Here is a 15,497-nt window from a genome sequence, read left to right on the forward strand (position 1 = left end):
AAAAAACAACGTTTTAACTGGGCACAAAAAGTGCATCCGTTTGAAGTATTTGAGTGGATTAACCGTTCGTCCGGCAAGGTGCAAATGTGAGGACTAACAGTTGCCCGGTAAGGTGTAAATATGGGTATTACCAGTTGCTCTATAAGGTGCAAATGTGAGGACTAAATGTTAGTTCTTTGAGGTGAATGGTGGGATTAACGGTTATTCACTCTGGTGTGAATGTGAGGACTAAAAGTTAGTCCCTTGAAGTCGTCTTTGCGGACTTTCTGACCCGTTGCCGTTAGTCCTTAAAGAGATTAATGATTGTGGCAGCCCAATTAGTTCCCAAAAGGACGAACGACCACTTTTTTAACATCCTTTTGCCTTAGAGTGTACGACAAAGGAGCGCGTGGACAATGGCGTTCGCGACAAAGAAACGTGGGTTTTCGCGACAGGTGGACGTCGGGTTCCGTTCAGTGCTTCGGAATAGGTCAGTGGAGCAGCCACAGGTGGTGCGTGAGCTGTTGGTAGCACCTCGGGCATATGCTCTTGGACTACTCCCGTATAGATGGCGCTAAAGTAGTTGGGGCACCTTTGGAAGTTTAAGACATGAGGGATAACTGGCGTGTGACCTCCTCTCGTACAAATTTCTTGATCTAGAGAAGCTAAGTGGTGTGGTCTATAGCAGTGTCAGCCGACGTTAAAGCTGAGATTGTTGCACGTGGCGCGCTGGCACGACGAGTGGTGGCACGCTGTTTCCAGAGCTCGTCATAGTTCGGACAAGGTTGGATCACTTCCGCTGCCATTTGCGGGCTCTTGGCGACAAGCATCTTCAATGCGTCGTCAGTCACGCCTTTCAAAATGTGTTTGATCTTCTGGGCTATTGTCATGGCCGAGTTAACACGCCGGAAAAGGTCGACCACATCTTCATTCTGCTGAGCCCTAGTACGCAAACGCTGTTGGGCCCATAGTTTGCGAAGCACTGGACGGTCAAACGAGTCCGCAAACGCCATTCGGAAGGCGGACCAGGTGGGAAGGTTTCTATCGTGATTACGGTACCACAGACTGGCGACGTCAGTCAAATAAAATTGGACGACGGTAAGCTTGTGCGCATCGTCCCACTTGCTGTGCTTGCTCAGTCGATCGTATTCGTCGAGCCAGTCTTCCACGTCCTAGTCATCGGTTCCAATGAAGGTAGGCGGATTGCGTTGCCAAAAGGAGCCCAGACAGACAGAAGCTGCCGTAGTTGGAGCCGAGCGGCCGCTTGCTGATCGTCGTCCGTGGACATAGTAGCAACTGGAGGCAACGTACGATGTCGCCATTTCGGGATTATGCGTTACCGAGCACCCCCACCAATTAAAATGAGGCGTTTTAGAGCGGCACTCTTTTATATAACAGGAGAGAGGTCACGACAAGTCAAGTGGTAATGGCGGAACCAGCCTGTGTACCCAGCCAACCAAACGTCGTTGTCTTCACAGCCTGAGGGATACCCTCTGCCGTTATATATATATATATATATATATATATATATATATATATATATGGCACAACGGGAGCGTTGTCAACAAGGAAATATATTTATCCTTGTTGACAACGCTCCCGTTGTGCCATATCCTATACCTTCATGAAGACTAACTGGCCCATTGAAATATTACTCCCACTATAAATATATATATATATATATATATATATATATATATATATATGTGTGTGTGTGTAAATATTTATATATATATATATATATATATATATATATATATATATATATATATATATATATATATATATATATAGTAGAGAGGAAGAAGAATATGTGCCGCAGTGGGTCACGCCTTTAGCAAGAGGAGCCGAGCGCGAGCTGTTCCCCGAGCGTTGTGTTTTCTGCGTCGGTTGCTGCCGCCCGCTTTCCGCATCAATAGACTTGCTGTGCAAGTACTACTTGCGCCAATAAACCCCGTTTAAGAGTGGTGGAGGCGCCGGGGTAACTTAACCAGGAACTCCACAACAGGAAACTACCTGCCATCCCAGACATGACTGAAGAAAACACCCAGCAAGGTACGACCCAGCCTCCGATGGTCATCGTGCCCACTGCGCTACGCGTGCGCGATCCACCTTTTTTCGACGGTACTGATGAGAAAGACGTAGAAGATTGGCTGTCGACATTTGAAAAGGTAGGCGCAAGCATCAAGTGGAATGACCATTCGAAGCTGCAATATGTACCCTTCTACCTGAAAGATGTGGTGAGTCTCTGGTTTAACAACCACCACTCGGAATTTGCCACTTGGGGTGCCTTTAAGCTACGCATGGCCGATGTGTTCGGTCGCCCCGAGGTACGCAAGCTCCGTGCCGAACAGCGCCTACGGGGACGCGAACAGCTTCAAGGAGAAGGTTTCACAAGCTACATCGAGGATGTGCTCGACTTGTGCAAGCGCCTTGACCCTTCAATGAACGAAGCAGACAAGATCAAACATATTTTGAAGGGGATAGACGACGCCGCCTTCCAGATGCTGCTGGCCAACGGCCCACGTACCGTGTCCGAACTCGCCACTTTTTTGCCAGAGCTTCGAGGAGTTGCGCAAACAACGGGTCATGACACGGCGTCCAGCGGCTACCGATGAAACTCTCGCGGCATTGAGCCTGGGTAGAGACCACAGCACAATCATGTCCGAAATCAAACGATATGTGCGCGAGGAGGTGGCCCGACAACTTTCGTGCCTGTCGTATCTACCGGCAATGGAACCCTCTTCTCAGCATCTCGCGCCCGCCATCAGGCAGGTAATACAGGCGCAGGTCTCTGAGGCATTGCCGTCCGTCTCTCAGACAGCACCCGTCACCGCGCCATTGACTTATGCTGATGTTGCTGCTACTCCGCCACGACCTCCGCTTGGGCTGACTCCCCAGCCTGTACGAGTATCAACGACGCCATTTCCAGCAACACAACAGCGCTATAACGGAAACCGTTGGCGCACAGTTGACAATCGTCCGATCTGTTACGCATGCGGAGCCCCGCCGCGGTGGTCTAGTGGCTAAGGTACTCGGCTGCTGACCCGTAGGTCGCGGGTTCGATTCCCGGCTGCGGCGGCTGCATTTCCGATGGAGGCGGAAACGTTGTAGGCCCGTGTAATCAGATTTGGGTGCACGTTAAAGAACCCCAGGTGGTCAAAATTTCCGGAGCCCTCCACTACGGCGTCTCTCATAATCAAATGGTGGTTTTGGGACGTTAAACCCCACAAATCAATCAATGTTACGCATGCGCATATCCAGGTCACGTGGCGCGCTTCAATCGCCGGCGCTTCGCAACGGGCCCGGCTGCAGCTCCGAGGTACCCTGACTGCTCCTTACCGGCCCCACACAACGCGAAACGAGAACTGCCACGTAAATGCGACCGACAATCAGTGGAACGCGACCCGTCACCAACCGAACTAGACCACCGCCCTGCTGCCGACTCCCGGCTGTGGCGACTGCATTTCCGATGGAAGCGGAAATGTTGTAGGCCCGTGTACTCAGAATTGGGTGCACGTTAAAGAGCCCCCGGTGGTCAAAATTTCCGGAGCCCTCCACTACGGCGTCTCTCATAATCAAATAGTGGTTTTGGGACTTTAAACCACACAAAATCAATCAATCAATCTGCTGCTGACTACCGATCATTCTGTCCCCGTCGCTCATCCTCACCACGCCGCTACCGTTCTCCGTCCCCTCTGCGTCGCCGACCGAACCCTGTAGAGACGGAAAACTGACTGCCGCAGCTCCGGAGGCACGAGCTGCGAAATAATCGCATTGTACAAGTCCTCGCCCGTCCCCCACAAACGCTGCGGAGGTGTTTGTTGAAGGTCTACGAACTCTTGCGCTTGTTGATACGGGTGCCACCGTATCTGTGATGAGTCAGAAACTCTGCCGTTTGATACAAAAAGTATCGACACCGCCTTCCGACGTTTTGCTGAATACCGCGAGTGCGCAACCACTTCGACCAGTCGGAGCATGTACGGCGAGAGTAAACATTCAGGACGTCCTGTACCACATCGAGTTTTTTGTGTTGACCACTTGTGCCCACGACGTGATACTTGGACGGGATTTTTTGTCATGCCACCACGCCGTAATTGACTGCGCTCGCGCGCAGGTGGAATTATCTGTGTTTTCAGATGCGCCATCTACCGACAATGAGCGCACTCACCTGGGCAAGCTTCTTGTTGCTTCCGACGTTGATGTTCCTCCTCTTAGTGTCATTGTTGTCTCCGTCAATCACACTGAATTGTCCGGCTCTACCGTTATGTTCTCCCCATCCGACGTTTTCAGTCGCCGCCACGGTACGTCTCTGCCATACGCCATTCTGCCACCTCCCCAAGATACTTCCGGAATTGTCGTTTGCAATCCTAGCTCATGCCCTCTCACCTTAAGAACTCACGAAACACTGGGCTATGTTTATCCTGTTGATGACAACGTTATTGTGCCTATTCAGTCCCACGACCCTGGCCAGCAACTTCAACTGAACGCCGTTACCCCTCTTTTTACGTGGGATGACTACTCATCGGATATCTTCAATCGTTCCATCGACAGCAAGCTTCCTTCGGATCAACGGGACCAGCTAATAACCCTTCTGCATGAATTCCGAGATTCATTAGACCTTCATCAAAAGGCACTGAGTCAAACTAACACCGTCGCTCACACAATCTACACTGGAACGGACCCTCCTTTGCGGCAACGCCCCTACCGCGTATCACCCCAGGAACGAAGTGTAATTACAGAGGAGGTGGATGATATGCTTCAGCGCGGTGTCATCAAACTACTTCTAGCCCCTGGTCTTCACCTGTTGTGCTAGTGAAGAAAAAAGACGGTTTTATTAGATTTTGTGTCGACTACCGGCGACTGAACAAAATTACACGGAAATATATATACCCTCTTCCCCGCATCGACGACGCTATCGATTGCCTACAAGGTACCGAATTCTTTTCTTCGCTGGAATTACGTTCAAGTTACTGGCAGGTTCCTATGGCAGAGTGTGACCGTCCCAAAACAGCGTTCAATACGCTCGATGGCCTATACGAATTCATGGTTATGCCATTCGGTCTGTGCAATGCACCTGCAACGTTTGAGCGAATGATGGACAGCATTTTACGCGGCCTTAAATGGCAGATATGCTTATGTTACCTCGATGATGTTATCGTATTTTCTCCTGATTTCCCTACCCCCGTCGACCGTCTGCGCACCATTCTTCAATGTCTTACCAAGGCAAACCTCAAGCTTAACCTAAAGAAGTGCCGCTTTGGGGCTCGCCAACTTACTATACTTGGTCCCGTTGTGTCAAAGAATGAAATTTTCCCCGACCCAGACAAACTTCGAGCCGTAGCCGACTTTTTGAAGCCGACTTCACTCAAAGAACTTAGGAGCTTCATCGGCTTGTGCTCGTATTTTTGTCGTTTCGTCCAGAACTTTCCAACAATAATAGCCCCACTTACACAACTACTGAGCGGTCCAGCTATTCTTTCTAACTGGACCCCGGCATGCGACGAAGCTTTCCTTACACTGCGCCGCCTACTTACGTCCCCACCGATTCTACGCCATTACGACCCAAGTGCCCCCACTGAAGTGCACACAGATGCCAGTGGCATTGTTTAAGAGCTGTACTCGCGCAACGAAAGCCCGGTATTCCAGAGTACGTCGTCGCATATGCAAGCCGCGCACTCACGAAAGCGGAAATGAACTACTCTGTAACTGAAAAAGAATGCCTCGCAATCGTTTGGGCATTGAGCAAGTTTCGTCCTTACTTCTACGGACAGAGTTTCGACGCTGTGACCGATCACCACGCACTTTGTTGGTTGGCGTTGCTAAAAGATCCTTCAGGTCGCCTTGGACTTCGGGCTCTTCGCCTACAAGAATTCGACATTCGTGTCGTCTACCGCTCAGGACGAAAACACTCTGATGCGGACGCCCTCTCACGATCACCAGTAATATCCACCGCAGACCTGCATTCGGACACCAACTTCTCCATCGCTCCCATTTCCGTCACAATAATGTCGTCTGAACAGCGGAAAGACCCATGGATAACATCTCTCCTTAACATTTTTTTCCGACTCTTCAACGTCTGCGTACCCACGCGCTTTTCGCCGCCAAGCCACACATTTCGCGATACGGGACGCGCAACTATACTGCAGCAACTACTACGCGGATGGTCGTAAATGGCTCTTGGTTATACCACGCCACATGCGATCTGATGTCTGTGCATATTTTCATGCCGACCCACAACATGCTCACGCTGGTGTGTTAAAAATATATCAGCGGATCCGCCAGCGTTACTACTGGCGTGGTATGTACACTTTTGTACGAAAATACATTCGCTCTTGTTCATTATGCCAACGACGAAAGACAGCTGCCCATTCACCCGGATTATTACAGCCTCTACCGTGTCCGGCACGCCCTTTCGACCGCGTTGGTATCGATCTATATGGTCCCTTTCCTTACACTGCCACTGGAAATCGATGGATCATTGTCGCCGTCGACCATCTGACGAGGTATGCTTAAACAGCTCCACTACCCACGGCTGGTGCACGTGACGTAGCCAATTTCGTTTTGCGACGCTTCGTACTGCGTCACGGGGCACCACGTGAACTACTAAGTGATCGAGGGCATGTCTTTTTATCCGAAGTTGTACAACAACTCCTTCAGGCATGTCGCACGGTGCACCGCACCTCTACAGCCTACCACCCGCAGACCAACGGTCTAACTGAGCGCTTCAACCAAACGCTAGGAGACATGCTCGCCATGTATGTCAAATCCGACCTATCAAACTGGGATGTCATTGTCCCATTTGTGACCTATGCGTACAACACCGCGACGCAGTCAACCACAGGCTTCTCGCTTTTCTTTCTTCTATATGGGCGTGAGCCATGCTCCACCCTTGACACCATTTTGCCGTATCGTCCCGACGTCTCAGAGTTCAGCCCTCTTTCTGAAATTTCGCACCACGCTGAAGAGTGTCGTCAGTTGGCCCGATCATTCACATCGGACAAGCAAGCATTCGAAAAAGACCGCCACGACCACGACCAGTAGGTCGAGAATTTTGCCGTGCGCTCGCTTGTCTGGGTCCGACTGCCCTTCCACTCCCCAGGTATGTCCGCTAAGTTTGCCCCAAGTTTCACGGTCATTATCTCGTCGTCGAACGTCGATCTCCTGTCACATACGTGATCGAGCCGGTCACGCCATCTACAGACGGGCGATGCCTTGGTCGTGAGACTGTCCACGTGAGTCGTCTTAAGCCATATCACGACCCACTCCTAATCTCGTCACCTTGACTTGCCAGGATGGCTCGTTTTCATCGCCAGGGTACTGTAGAGAGGAAGAAGAATATGTGCCGCAGTGGGTCACGCCTTGAGAGAGAGCCGAGCACGAGCTGTTCTCCGAGCGTTGTGTTTCCTGCGTCGGTTGCTGCCGCCCGCTTTCCGCATCAATAGGCCTGCTGTGCAAGTACTACTTGCGCCAATAAACCCCGTTTCAATATATATATATATATATATATATATATATATATATATATATATATATATATATATATATATTTATATATATATATTGAAATAACTTGAAGATAGCACATAAGAAAAGGATCGTATTTACTAACGTTTCGGCCGTGGCACGGCCTTCGTCAGAGTAACTCTGTCAGAGTAACTTCTTCGTCAGAGTAACTCTTCGTCTACTCTGACGAAGGCCGTGCCACGGCCGAAACGTTAGTAAATACGATGCTTTTCTTATGTGCTATCTTCAAGTTATTTCAATATAGAAAATACCCGGACCTGTCGTGCCTTCCCTTCAAGTTCTATATATATATATATATATATATATATACATATATATATATATATATATATATATATATATATATATATATATATATATATATATATATATATATATATATATATATATAGGCAGGCATGGTCGTTGAGTGGCCGTAGCGTTGCATATAGTCCAGTACATCCTCCGTGAGCGGTCACAACGTGGTTTATTTCGACGTTTCGGCCTAGAGTGTGGCCTTCATCAGGATTAAAGGTACAGTTTGTTGGTGCTCAGCTTTATACAATCTCAAATCAGAGGGCAAGGAAAGAGGACAGGACAGGACAAACAACTTTATTTGGTCCTGAGAGGCAAGGCAGAAAGAGAAAAGAAAGACAGAAAAGAAAAAAAAGGAAAAAAAGAAATAAAAATAAAAAGGAAAGAAAAAGAAGAGAAAAGAGAAGAAGAAGAGAAAAATAATACACGGTGGACTCCCCTCGGGCGCCCCTCTTCCACTCTTCCTTCCACCTCCCCCCTCCACTCTTCCCTCCACTTCCCCCTTCATCTCTCTCCCCTTTCTCCCTTTCACCTTTCTGATGTCAGTGTGCTGTGTATGTTTCCTTTCACTAACGCCTTCCTTCCGATCAGACGGCGCCTCCTGGCACTGGCGATTCGGTGTGGGGCAAAAAAGAGCTTTTTAGGAAGTCCTCAGCCTATAACTACTCGGAGTCCCGTAAACGATTCGTCGTAGAAGGAGGGGTGCCGCGCATTGCAGCAGAGGCTGGTAAGCGGGCATTTTAGGAAGTTCTAAGTCTTTAACTACTCCACGCCCTGTCAACATTTCGTCGTAAAAAGAGGGGTGCCCCATATTGCCGCAGGCTGTGCAAGCGGGTGCAATGTGAATTCCTTGCCCGCTTCTGGATTACGCGTGTAGTGGGGGCCTCCGGGCTGTGCACAGGGTTGCTGTTGGGCATGTCATGCATGGCACAATTGATTGGGTAGTAAGATAAAACAGAAAACAGAAGACAGCTGCACTTAGGAAGAGTAGTTACACTTGGAATTGTTTTCGGTTGTCCAGTGCCCTTCGCAGCTGCAGTGTCGTGAACTCAGTTACTATTTTTATTGTTGCCGTTATTGTTTTCTAATGCTTTATTTGCTGCAAGTGTACCAGGATTCTAATTTATTCCTCTATCGAGGGTGTTAAATCGGTGGATAAGGTATGACTCTCGTTGTTCATGTTCTCGATTTGATTTAAATCCCGTCACTAAGAGCGTTACTGATAGTTTGTCGAATGCATGGTCGGGAAGATTAAGATGTTTTGATAGAGGTAGACTTGGGGCTGATTTCGCATGGGCTCTGTGATTATTTAAGCGAATCCTAATTGATGTTTCTGTTTGCCCGATGTACTGCATACCACACACGTTACATTCGAGTAGGTATACCACAATAGAGAAATCGCATGTTAGGTTTCCTCGTATGTTAATCGAAAACTTGGCTTGCGTGCAGGTTGCTTTGTCTGTTTTTTGCATCACCTTACATACAAGACATCGTGGCTTTGAACAAGGGCGGCATGAATTATTGGGGGGTGATGTCTTAATTTGGGAGTGGACAAAGGTGCCTTTGAGGTTACGTGGTCGTCGGTAAACGACGCCTGGAGCGGATGGGAATGCGCGTTTCAGACGTTCACTTTGTTCCAGAATGTTGTAATGTCGTTTACGGATTTTGTTTACATTGGGGAAGTTTGTGCTGTAAGTCAAGCAGAGGTTTGTTTGTTGTGGGTCTTTTCGTAGTGGTCGCTTCATAAGTAAGTCTTCACGCTTTAGTTTTTTTGCTTTTCGAACAGCGTCATTAATTACATGTGGGGGGTATTTTTGTTTCTCGAGCATAAGTTTTAGCCTCTGTGAGCTCGTGTCAAAGTCAGCGTCTCTAGAGCAGATTCGCTTAAACCGGGGAGCCTGGCTGTATGGAATACTGTTTTTACAGGGGCGTGGGTGATTGCTTTGGTAATGGAGGTATTGTTGTCGAACCGTTGCTTTGCGATATAGGGTTGTAGAGAGCTTCTCTTCTTCTATCGTTAGTAGTTACAAGAAGCATACCGCCAACTAGACAACTCAAGATTTTACGAACGCTTCCCAGGTGATCTGACAGATGAATACAAACGTATCGTATCAACAGAACTAAAGAAACTGTTGAATGCAGAAACGATAACCGACACTGACCACAAACTGATGCAAGCAGCATACCCTCGTCCAGGTCACTTCTACATCCTCCCAAAAATTCATAAACTTGGTAACGCAGGTCGACCAATCATATCAGGCATAGGTACATTAACTGAACCCATATCAGGGTACGTGGACAAGCTTATAAGCCACATTCCATGCACCCTCGCGTCGTACATAAAAGACACCACACATTTTCTACGAGACATTGCAGGTCTCTGCGTGCCGAAAAACTCGTACTTGGTTACTTTTGATGTCTCTTCATTATATACAAATATTCCTCACAATGACGGCATAGCTGCATTACAAAACATGTACACAAACCATACACAATCTCACACCCCACATTTCTCTGCCATTGCAACTTTGACGAGGATGGTCCTCGAATCAAATTCATTCGAGTTTAACCAAGAGTACTTTCGACAAATCAGCGGGACCGCTATGGGCTCCAAAATGGCACCTAATTATGCCAACAAATTTATGGGAAAGCTAGAATCTGAATTTCTTGCACAAAGTACCTTGAAACCAATGTTATACAGAAGATACATAGACGACATCTTTCTTATTTGGACCCAGAGCGAGGACGAACTTCTCAGCTTTATCGACACTTACAATTCTGTACATCCGAACATACACTTCACACACACATACTCGCAAATTACCGTAAATTTTCTTGATGTTACCATAACGATAGAAGAAGAGAAGCTCTCTACAACCCTATATCACAAACCAACGGATCGACAACAATACCTCCATTACCAAAGCGATCACCCACGCCACTGTAAAAACAGTATTCCATACAGCCAGGCTCACCGGTTTAAGCAAATCTGCTCTAGAGACGCTGACTTTGACACGAGCTCACAGGGGCTAAAACTTATGCTCGAGAAACAAAAATACCCCCCACATGTAATTAATCACGCTGTTCAAAAAGCGAGAAAACTAAAGCGTGAAGACTTACTTATGAAGCGACCACCACGAGAAGACCCAAAACGAACAAACCTCTGCTTGACTAACAGCACAACCTTCACTAATGTAAACAAAATCCTTAAACGACATTACAACATTCTGGAACAAAGTGAACGTCTGAAACGCGCATTCCCATCCGCTCCAGGCGTCGTTTACCGACGACCACGTAACCTCAAAGACACCCTTGTCCACTCCCAAATTAACACATCACCCCCAAATATTTCATGCCGCCCTTGTTTAAAACCACGATGTCTTGTATGCAAGGCGATGCGAGAAACAGACAAAGCAACCAGCACGCAATCCAAGTTTTCGAATAACATACGAGGAAACCTAACATGCAATTCCTCTAATGTGGTATACCTACTCGAATGCAACGTGTGTGGTATGCAGTACATCGGCCAAACAGAAACACCATTTAGCATTCGCTTCATAAATCACAGAGCCCATGCGAAATCAGCCCCAAGTCTACCTATATAGAAACATCTCAATCTTCCCGACCATGCATTCGACAAACTATCAGTAATGCTCTTAGTGACGGGATTTAAATCAAATCGAGAACGTGAACAATAAGAGTCATACCTTATCCACCGATTTAACACCCTTGATAGAGAAATAAATGAGAATTCTGGTACACTTGCAGCAATTAAAGCATAAGAAAACAATAACGGCAACAATGAAAATAGTAACTGAGTTCACACACGGCACTGCAGCTGCGAAGGGCACTGGACAACCCAAAACAATTCCAAGTGTAACAACTCTTCCTAAGTGCAGCTGTCGTCTGTTTTCTGTTTTATTTTACTACCCAATCAATTGTGCCATGCATGACATGCCCAACAGCGACCCTGTGCACAGCCGGGAGGCCCCCACTGCACGCGTAGTCCAGAAGCGGGAAAGGAATTCACATTGCACCCGCTTGCACAGCCTACCGCAATACGTGGCACCCCTCTTTTTACAACGAAATGTTGACAGGGCGCGGAGTAGCTAAAGGATTAGAACTTCCTAAAATGCCCGCTTACCAGCCTCTGCTACAATACGCGGCACCCCTCCTTCTACGACGAATTGTTTACGGGACTCCGAGTAGTTAAAGGCTTAGGACTTCCTAAAAAGCTCTTTTTTGCCCAACACCGAACCGCCAGTGCCAGGAGGCGCCGTCTGATCGGGAGGAAGCCTTGGGTTTTAGGGACTACAACGGAAAGCTGAACACACCCGCGATTGAAATAAGTAAGAGACGGTTAGAGTATTGGTGGCAGAAAATTAGAGAGAAAGGACAAAAATAAATATTGGAAAAATAAAATATGGACAGTGTGCCGTAAATGGCAGAGAACTTAAGCTGAAAATTTACCTTTTTTTCCATTAAGATAGAATTTATCGAAGTAGAGGCATTAGGCCAACATAAAAAAAGAAAAAAAGGGTTTTTTTTTTCGAGCCTGGTGGCATACTTGTCACCACCCCGTTATAAAGGGGACGCTTATAGCATCCATCCATCCATCCATCGAATGCGTTAGTGAAAGGAAACATACACAGACCGCTGACATCAGAAAGGTGAAGGGGAGAAGGGGGAGAGAGATGAAGGGGATAGTGGAGGGAAGAGTGGAGGGGGGAAGTGGGAGGAAGAGTGGAAGGGGGGCGCCCGAGGGGAGTCCACCGTATATTATTTTTCTCTTCTTCTTCTCTTTTCTCTTGTTTTTCTTTCTTTTTTCTTTGTTTTGTTTTTTCCTTTTTTTCTTTTCTGTCTTTTTTTCCTCTTTTCTTGCCCTCTGATTTGAGATTGTGTAAAGCTGAGCACTAACAAACTGTATCTTTAATCCTGATGAAGGCCAGACTCTAGGCCGAAACGTCGAAATAAACCACGTTGTGACCGCTCACGGAGGATCTACTGGACTATATATATATATATATATATATATATATATATATATATATATATATATATATATATATATATATATATATATATATATATATACATATATATATACCAAAATGTGGAGGACGGGCAAAACGAAAACTTTTTATTTTTCCTACTTTACAGCTGGGGACCGGCCTTCATCATAGTTTTTTCTGATTAAGGCCGGTCCCTGGCTGAAACGTAGGAAAAATAAAGTTTTCGTTTTGCCCGTCCTCCACTTTTCAGTATTTCCAAGGACACCTTCTTATCCAAGGACACCTATCCAAGGACACCTTCTTTTTCATATAAATAAATAAATACATAAATTATATACAAATATATATATATATATATATATATATATATATTATGTGTGTGTGTGTGAAGAATAGAAGAGTCCTTATGTATGAGTCCTTATGTATACTCTTCTATTCTTCACACACACACACATAATATATATATATATATATATATATATATATATATATATATATATATATATATATGTATATATATATATATATATATATATATATATATATATATATATATATATATATATATATATATATATATATATATATATATATTATGTGTGTGTGTGTGAAGAATAGAAGAGTATACATAAGGACTCAGTTTTTCTTGTTAGACTCAATATTAATGAGCTCTAACAGACAAAGATGCAAGGAAAGTATCATCATCATCATCATCATCAGCCTGTCTACGTCCACTGCAGGACAAAGGCCTCTCCCATGTTCCGCCAGTTAACCTGGTCCCGTGCTTGCTGTTGCCAATTTATACCCGCAAACTTCTTAATCTCATCTGCCCACCTAACCTTCTGTCTCCCCCTACCCCGCCTCCCTTCTCTAGGAATCCAGTTGGTGACCCTTAATGACCAGCGGTTATCCTGTCTACGTGCTACATGCCCGGCCCATGTCCATTTCCCCTTCTTTATTGCAGCTATGATATCCGTAACCCCCGTTTGTCCCCTAATCCACTCTGCTCTCTTCTTGTCTCTTAAGGTTACACCTACCATTTTTCTTTCCATTGCTCGCTGCGTCGTCCTCAATTTAAGTTGAACCCTCTTTGTGAGTCTCCAGGTTTCTGCTCCGTCGCTAAGTTTCGGCAAGATACAGCTGTTATATACCTTGCTTTTGAGGGACAGTGGCAATCTACTTGTCATAATTTGAGAGTGCCTGCCGAATGTGCTCCACCCCATTCTTATTCTTTTAGTTACTTCAATCTCGTGGTTAGGCTCTGCGGTTATTACCTGCCCTAAGTAGACATAGTCTCTTACAACTTCAAGTGCACTATTACCTATCGCAAAGTGCTGCTCCTTTCCGAGGTTGTTGTACATTACTTTCGTTTTCTGCAGATTAATTTTAAGACCCACCTTTCTGCTCTCCTTGTCTAACTCCGTAATCATGAGTTGCAATTTGTCCCCTGAGTCACTCAGCAATGCAATGTCATCGGCGAAGCGCAGGTTACTGAGGTACTCTCCATTAACTCTTATCCCTAACTGTTCCCATTCTAGGCTTCTGAAAACGTCCTGTAAGCACGCAGTGAATAGCATTGGGGAGATTGTGTCCCCCTGCCTTACACCCTTCTTTATTGGTATTCTGTTGCTTTCTTTGTGGAGCACTATGGTAGAAGTTGATCCCCTGTAGATTTCTTCCAGAATGTTTATATATATTTCATCTACGCCCTGATTCCGCAGTGTCTGCATGACGGCTGATATTTCTACTGAATCAAACGCCTTCTCGTAATATATGAAGGCTATGTATAGTGGTTGGTTATACTCTGAGCATTTCTCTATTACCTGATTGATAGTATGAATGTGATCAATTGTTGAGTAGCCTGTTCTAAATCCTGCTTGTTCCTTTGGTTGATTGAATTCTAATGTTTTCTTTACTCTGCTAGCAATTACCTTTGTAAATAGCTTGTATACTACAGAGAGCAAGCTGATCGGCCTGTAATTCTTCAAGTCCTTGTCATCTCCTTTCTTATGTATTAAGATGATGTTAGCGTTCTTCCAAGACTCTGGTACTTTTCCCGTCAGGAGACACCTCGTAAATAGAGTGGCTAGTTTTTCTAACACAATCTGTCCTCCATCTTTCAGCAGATCTGATGTTACCCGATCCTCACCAGCAGCTTTGCCTCTGTGCATGCTCTCCAAAGCTTTGCTGACTTCTTCTATCATTACCGGCGGGGTGTCATCTGGGTTACTGCTAGTTCTTATAGTATTAAGGTCGTGGTTGTCTCGGCTACTGTACAAATCTCTGTAGAGCTCCTCCGCTATTTTAACTATCCTATCCATATTGGTAGTTATTTTGCCTTCTTTGTCTCTTAGTGCATACATCCGCCTTTTGCCTATCCCAAGTTTCCTCTTCACTGCTTTGACGCTTCCTCCGTTTTTCAGAGCGTGCTCAATTCTCTCCATGTTATACCTTCTTACATCGCATACTTAACGTCTATTAATCAACTTCGAAAGCTCTGCCAGTTCTATTTTGTCTGTTGTACTTGACACTTTCATGATTTGCCGCTTCTTAATTAGGTTCTTCGTTTCCTGGGAAAGCTTGCCGGTGTCCTGTCTAGCTACCCTGCCTCCAACTTCCACTGCACACTCCGTGATGATACTCGTCAGATTATCATTCATTGTATCTACGCTAAGGTTGGTTTCC

General features: G+C 46.0%; 1 protein-coding gene across 1 annotated transcript in view; it reads right to left on the reverse strand.

The window, feature by feature from the left end:
• LOC142790022 (uncharacterized) overlaps positions 1-15,497 on the reverse strand; it is a 167,732-nt gene that overhangs the window by 99,489 nt on the left and 52,746 nt on the right. The gene's annotated exons all lie outside the window — the stretch shown is intronic.

This window comes from Rhipicephalus microplus, chromosome 2 (genome assembly GCF_043290135.1).
Source record: "Rhipicephalus microplus isolate Deutch F79 chromosome 2, USDA_Rmic, whole genome shotgun sequence".
Classification (NCBI taxonomy): domain Eukaryota; kingdom Metazoa; phylum Arthropoda; class Arachnida; order Ixodida; family Ixodidae; genus Rhipicephalus; species Rhipicephalus microplus.